The sequence below is a fragment of the Mus musculus genome, chromosome 11 (genome assembly GCF_000001635.26).
Source record: "Mus musculus strain C57BL/6J chromosome 11, GRCm38.p6 C57BL/6J".
Taxonomy (NCBI): domain Eukaryota; kingdom Metazoa; phylum Chordata; class Mammalia; order Rodentia; family Muridae; genus Mus; species Mus musculus.
This window is the reverse complement of record NC_000077.6, coordinates 60,693,554-60,699,558: the sequence shown is the minus strand read 5'-3', so window position 1 is coordinate 60,699,558 and position 6,005 is coordinate 60,693,554.

Below are 6,005 nucleotides of genomic sequence, written 5' to 3'. Positions count from 1 at the left end.
GGTTGTTTTCCACTCACGACTGAGCTAACAACATTCTAATAATTCCAGGGACAATTCTCTAGCCCCTCCCGGTCCCACTTCCCCCATCTTTGCCGTTGTTATCTAGTTTGTGTGGCCAGTTTTCACGGATCACTACTTTGCCTATTCCTCCGGTGTGTATTCCACACCACGCTTTTTGTCTCAACTATTATCGAAGAACCCCTCTCTAGGAGCCCGCGATGGTTGTGCATAACTTTAATTCTGGCAATCAGGTGGCAAGCAGAGGCAGGCAGATCTCTCTGAGTTCCAGGCCAGTCAAAAGCTACATTGTAAAACTATGTCTCAAAAAAAAAAAAGAAAATCTCAATTCCTTGAGAGTTATTATTCATGACCCAACACAAAGAACTTCGGTTTGCACCGGCTCAGAAGATCCTTGAGAGGGACGCGAGGCAAAGAAAAGGGGCGGAGGGCTGCAGGAGGTGGCAGGCACGTAGGGCTGAACAGGAGCGGGCTGGATACAGCTTCTCCCCTTGTTTCCCCCATCCCTACAGGGAACTCCGAGAACAAAGCTGCGCCCCGCCCCCGCTTTCTTCCTGTCCCACCCACCTCCCGAGACTTTTCTCTTCTGGACAATGGCCTCTAGGCTGAACCTTTTCCTGCTAGCTGAGGGACTCAGTGTTGGGAGAGATCCCAGGAGTTTAAGCGGGCCAAGCCCCTGTCCTCCCATCTTTGTCAAGAGAGGAGGCGTTGACCCTTAACCCTCAGGCAGCTGCACTGCAGCAACAGGGACCTAGCTACCTCCAAACTGCCCACGACCAGCGTTGCTCAACCCGCCCTGGGAGTTGGGGCTCAGGACTCACAGCTCTTTCCCGAGCTGTAGCTAAAGTGGTTGGCTAGACAGCAAAGGGCCCCTCCTGATCTCAACACGCTTAATGATTTTAAGAGCTCACTGAGAGAGGCACAGATACCACACAATTTTAAAGTGATATCACCCCAGATGCACAGAGGAAGAAACAGTGGCAGCCAACACAGACCAAGATCAGCCCCACACAAGTCATGATCAGAAGCAACTCAGAGGCCTAGGCTACAGTCCTTGTGCTACCCCATGTTGGATTTCAACCTTGCAAATGCTCAGGACATGCTCTACCTCAGCACCAGCTTTCTCTACCCTCATCTCTGCAGTAAAAGTTTATTAGGTTACCCAAGTAACCAATCCCCAGAAATTTTACACTGCAGTCACAAAAACAAAACAAACAAACAAAAAACCCCAAACACCAGACAACAAAACAGCAACAAATAACTTCTGTTGTTTGATAGCCAATAAGAATGACTTTTACCGGGCAGTGGTGGCATACGCCTTTAATCCCAGCACTTGGGAGGCAGAAGCAGGCAGATTTCTGAGTTCGAGGTCAGCCTGGCCTCCAGAGTGAGTTCCAGGACAGCCAAGGCTACACAGAGAAACCCTGTCTCAAAAAACAAAACAACAACAAAAAAGAATGACTTTTAAGGGGCTAGAGAGATGGCTCAGTGGTTAAGAGCACTGACTGCTCTTCCAGAGGTCTTGAGTTCAGATCCCAGCAACCACATGGTGGCTCATGAGATCAGATGTCCTCTTTTGGTGTGCCTGAAGACACAGTGTACTTATATATAATAAATAAATAGATCTTTGCGGGGAAGTGGTGGCACACGCCTTTAAAAAAAAAGAAAAAGAAAAGGAATGACTTTTAAGGCTGGAGAGATGGCTCAGCAGTAAGGAACACAGGAATACAGGATGCTCTTTGAGGTCCTGAGATCAATTGCAAGTAACCATTTGGCTGCTCAAAACCATCTATGTCTATAATGTGATCTGATGCCCTCTTCTGGCATGTAAGTGAAAATGCAGGTGGAGCACTCATACATTAAATAAATATATCTTTTATATCTTTTTTTTTTTTTTTTTTTTTGAGACAGGGTTCCTCTGTGTATAGCCCTGGCTGTCCTGGAACTCACTTTGTAGACCAGGATGGCCTTGAACTCAGAAATCTGCCTGCCTCTGCCTCCCAAGTGCTGGGATTAAAGGAGTGCTCCATCATCACCCAGCAAATGAATATTTAAAAACAAAACAAAAAAAGCCGTGCTGGAGAGATGGATCAGAGAATAAAGGCACTGGCTGTTCTTCCAGAGGTCCTGAGTTCAATTCCCAGAATACACACAGTGGCTCAGAACCATCTGTAATGGGATCTAATACCCTCTTCTGGTGTTTGAAGACAGTGACGGTGTACTCATATACATAAAAATGAATAGAGAAATGTAAAAAATAAAAATAAAAAATGATGGGCTGGAGAGATGGTTCAAAGGTTAAGAGCACTGACTGCTCTTCCAGAGGATCGGAGTTTAATTCCCAGCATCCACATGGTGGCTCACAACCATCTACCAAAAGCAGATAGAGCACTCACTAAATACATATAAAATAAAAAAAATTTAAAAATACATAAAAAGTAAGGTTGATTTTTGTTTGTTTGTTTGTTTCATTTTTTTGAGACAGGGTTTCTCTGTGTAGCCGTGGCTGTTCTGGAACTCACTTTGTAAACCAGGCTGGCCTGGAACTCAGAAATCCACCTGCCTCTGTCTCCCAAGTGCTGGGATTAAAGGCATGTGCCACCACTGCCCGACTGCATTTTTTTTCTCAATGAAATTTCTTCCTTTCAGAGAACTTTTGTGTTCAGTTGACATAAAATTAGCCAGTACAATCCCAATTTTTAAAAATAGATTTTGAGTTTTGGTGTCTTATTGTTTGTTTCTCTGGTGGCAGGGTTTCTCTGTGTAGCCCTGGCTGCTCTGGCTGGAACTCATTCTGTAGAACAGACGGGGCTAATTTACCTAAATGCTGGCCAATTTTAACTTTAGTAAGTTTTTTGTTTTTGTTTTTGTTTTTGTTTTTTTTAATGTTCTTGGATATGCAGTGGTGGCACACGCCTTTAATCCCAGTTCTTGGGAGGCTGAGGCAGGTAGATTTCTGAGTTCAAGGCCAGCCTGGTCTACAAAGTGAGTTCCAGGACAGCGAGGGCTACACAGAGAAACCCTGTCTCAGAAAAAAAAAATATATATATATATATCTTGGGCTGAAGAGATGGCTCAGAGGTTAAGAAAACTGCTTTTCCAGAGGTCCTGCTTTCAAGTACCAGCAACCATATGGTGGCTCACAACCATCTGTAATGACATCAGGTGCCCTCTTCTGGCCCACAGGATACATGCAGGTAGAACACTATCCATAATAAATAACTAAATCTTTTTTTTTTTTTTAAATGTCCCCCTATCCTCACTCTTTCTTTCTGATGTATGGGTGCATTGTTCTACACCTGCATGCTAGAAGAGGGCATCAGACAGATGCCCTTATAGATGGTCATAAGCCACCATGTTGTTTGTAGTGGCTATTCCTGGTTGTCAACTTGACTGTATCTGGAATGAACTACAATCCAGAATTGGAAGGCTCCCCAGTGATTCAAATCTGGAGGCTGGGAGAGAGAAGTTTCTGACCCGGATCTTGGTATGGAGATCTTGAGGCAGAGTGGCTATGAATTCCAGAAGATTAAGACAGTGAGAGCTCCGAGTTCAAGGTCATCTGGGATTAAAGGTGTGGTGGCACACACCTATAAGCTGGGCTACACCTTCTGCTGGAGGCCATATAAGGATATTGGAAAAAAGAAGGCTCACTCTCTCTCTCACTCTTCTTCGCCTGCTTGCCTTGTTGGACTGAGCAACTGCTAGATCCTTGGACTTCCATTCACAGCTGCGGCTGATCATTCTTGGGAGTTGGACTGCAGACTGTAAGTTATCAACAACTTCTTTTACTATATAGAGGCTAAGCCATAAGTTCTGTGACTCTAGAGAACCCTGACTAATACCTGGTTGCTGGGAATTGAACTCAGTACCTCTCTGGAAGAGCAGCCAGTGCTATTGACCATTAAGCCAGCTAGGCAGCCCCTCTTTAGTGGATTTTTAAATCTGAGAAGCCTATGTTCATTGCCTTCATATTCTGACTAGAAACACAAACATAACCAGCTGCCCAGGCTCTGACTTCCTCGTCTTCCCCATCACAATGGGCTGTGCCTTGATTTGTGAGCTAGAAAGCACTTTCTTTAAATTGAATACATTTCTATAAAAGGTAAGAAAAAGATGTGGTAAGTGCCTTCTATCCTGTGTCCTTAGGAAGTGGAAGCAGGAGGGTCTCTTGAATCAGGAATTTGATGCTGGGCTGGAGAGATGGCTCAAAGGTTAAGAGAACAGTGGTCCTGGGTTTAATTGCCAGCAACCATGTGGTGGCTCACAACCATCTGTAATGAGATCTGATGCCCTCTTGTATGAAGAAGGCAACAGTGTACTTACATAATCCATTAAATAAATAAATCTTTTTTTTTAAAAAAAAGGAATTTGAGGCTAACCTTAAGGGCATAGCAAACAAAAATGTACCAGAGATGGGGTGAGGGTGAGGAAAAGAGGAGGATGGGGAGGGGAGGGAAGGAGAGGGAAGGGGAGAGGAAAAAGGGGAGGGAGAGGATCTAGATGGGTGCAGTGGAACACCTTGGACCCTGATCAGTCTTGGGATGCAGAGGCAAGTGGAATTCTGTATGGTACAGGCCCACTTGTTTGTTTTTTCTTTTTGAGATGGGTTCTTGCCATGTAGCCTTGACAGCCTTAGAACTCACAGCACTTCTCTTGCCTCTGCCTTCTCCCTAAGGGGTGGGATTATAGACTAGAGCAATAATGTCTGGTTATATTTCATTATATTTTTAGAGATAGGGTTCTATCATGTACCTTTGGATGGCCACAAACTAAAAGAATTCTTTCAGCTTCTGCCTCTTGAGTGCTGGGATTAAAAGAAGGTATGTGCCCCAACACTAGGCATGAAGAATTCTTTTGTTGTTGTTGTTGTTGTTGTTTTTCAAGACAAGAGTTTCTCTGTATAGCCTTGACTGTCCTGGAAATCACTCCTTAGACCAGGCTGGCTCAGAAATCTGCCTGACTCTGCCTCCTAAGTACTGGGATTAAAGGTGTGCACCAATATTGCCTGGCAGCATGCAGTATTTAACCAATGAGCCATCTCTCCAGCCCTCTTTAGTAACAACTAAACTAAATCAGACAAACAATAAAATAACATACAAACAAGGTGTGGTAGCCTTGGAGTGCCTGGAAACTGAGGCAAGAGGATTACTGCAAATTCAAGGTCAGGCTGTGCTACATAGTGATTTCCAGGCCAGTTAGACTATAGAGAGGAAATCTGATACACACAGAAAAGGAGAAGGGCTGGGTACATAGCTGGATTGGTAGAATGCTTTCCTGCTATAAATAAAGACATGAATGCAACCTAAAAGGCCTGGGTATGGTACTATGTAGCAGAATTTTTTCCACAATTAATTTCACTTTTAGTACAATCAGAAGCCTGTGATTGGACAGGGAAAGGGGAGGTGGAGCTAAGAGTTTCAGAGACAGGACGATGGAGGAAGAGGAAGATGATCCAGATCCTGAGTGGCTTTAAATAGCCACAGGTGTCTATGAATATCACAAAAGAATAAAACCATTGGGGTGACTTGTCTAATCTAGGTGGGCAGCTTGTATCAGTATCAATTGGCTCTGAAATGATGGTGTAGGCATCTTGTGAATTGAGAATGTATTGATATATAAATCTGACTGATTATTTCTAAGCTTCTGGAGTTTTGATTTACTGTGTTAAGGGGATTTGTTAAAACTAGGCACAAGGAGTAGACTACTGAATAGGTAGAAGTGGCTCTGAAGAAGGTGAAGAAGAGTTTAGAAGACCTCTTCATGGGGCTAACCTAGAGGCAGAGAGACCTTGGGCAGGGTATACTGTAGAGTGCTGCAATTCTTAGATATTTCCCACAACAGTGTTAAAGGTTTTTTATTAGATATTTTCTTTATTTAAGTGTCAAATGTTATCCCCTTTCCTGGTTTCCCCTCTGAAATGCCCTTATCACATTTACCCTCCCCCTGCTTCCCAATCTACCCACTCCCACTTCCCTCTCCTGGGT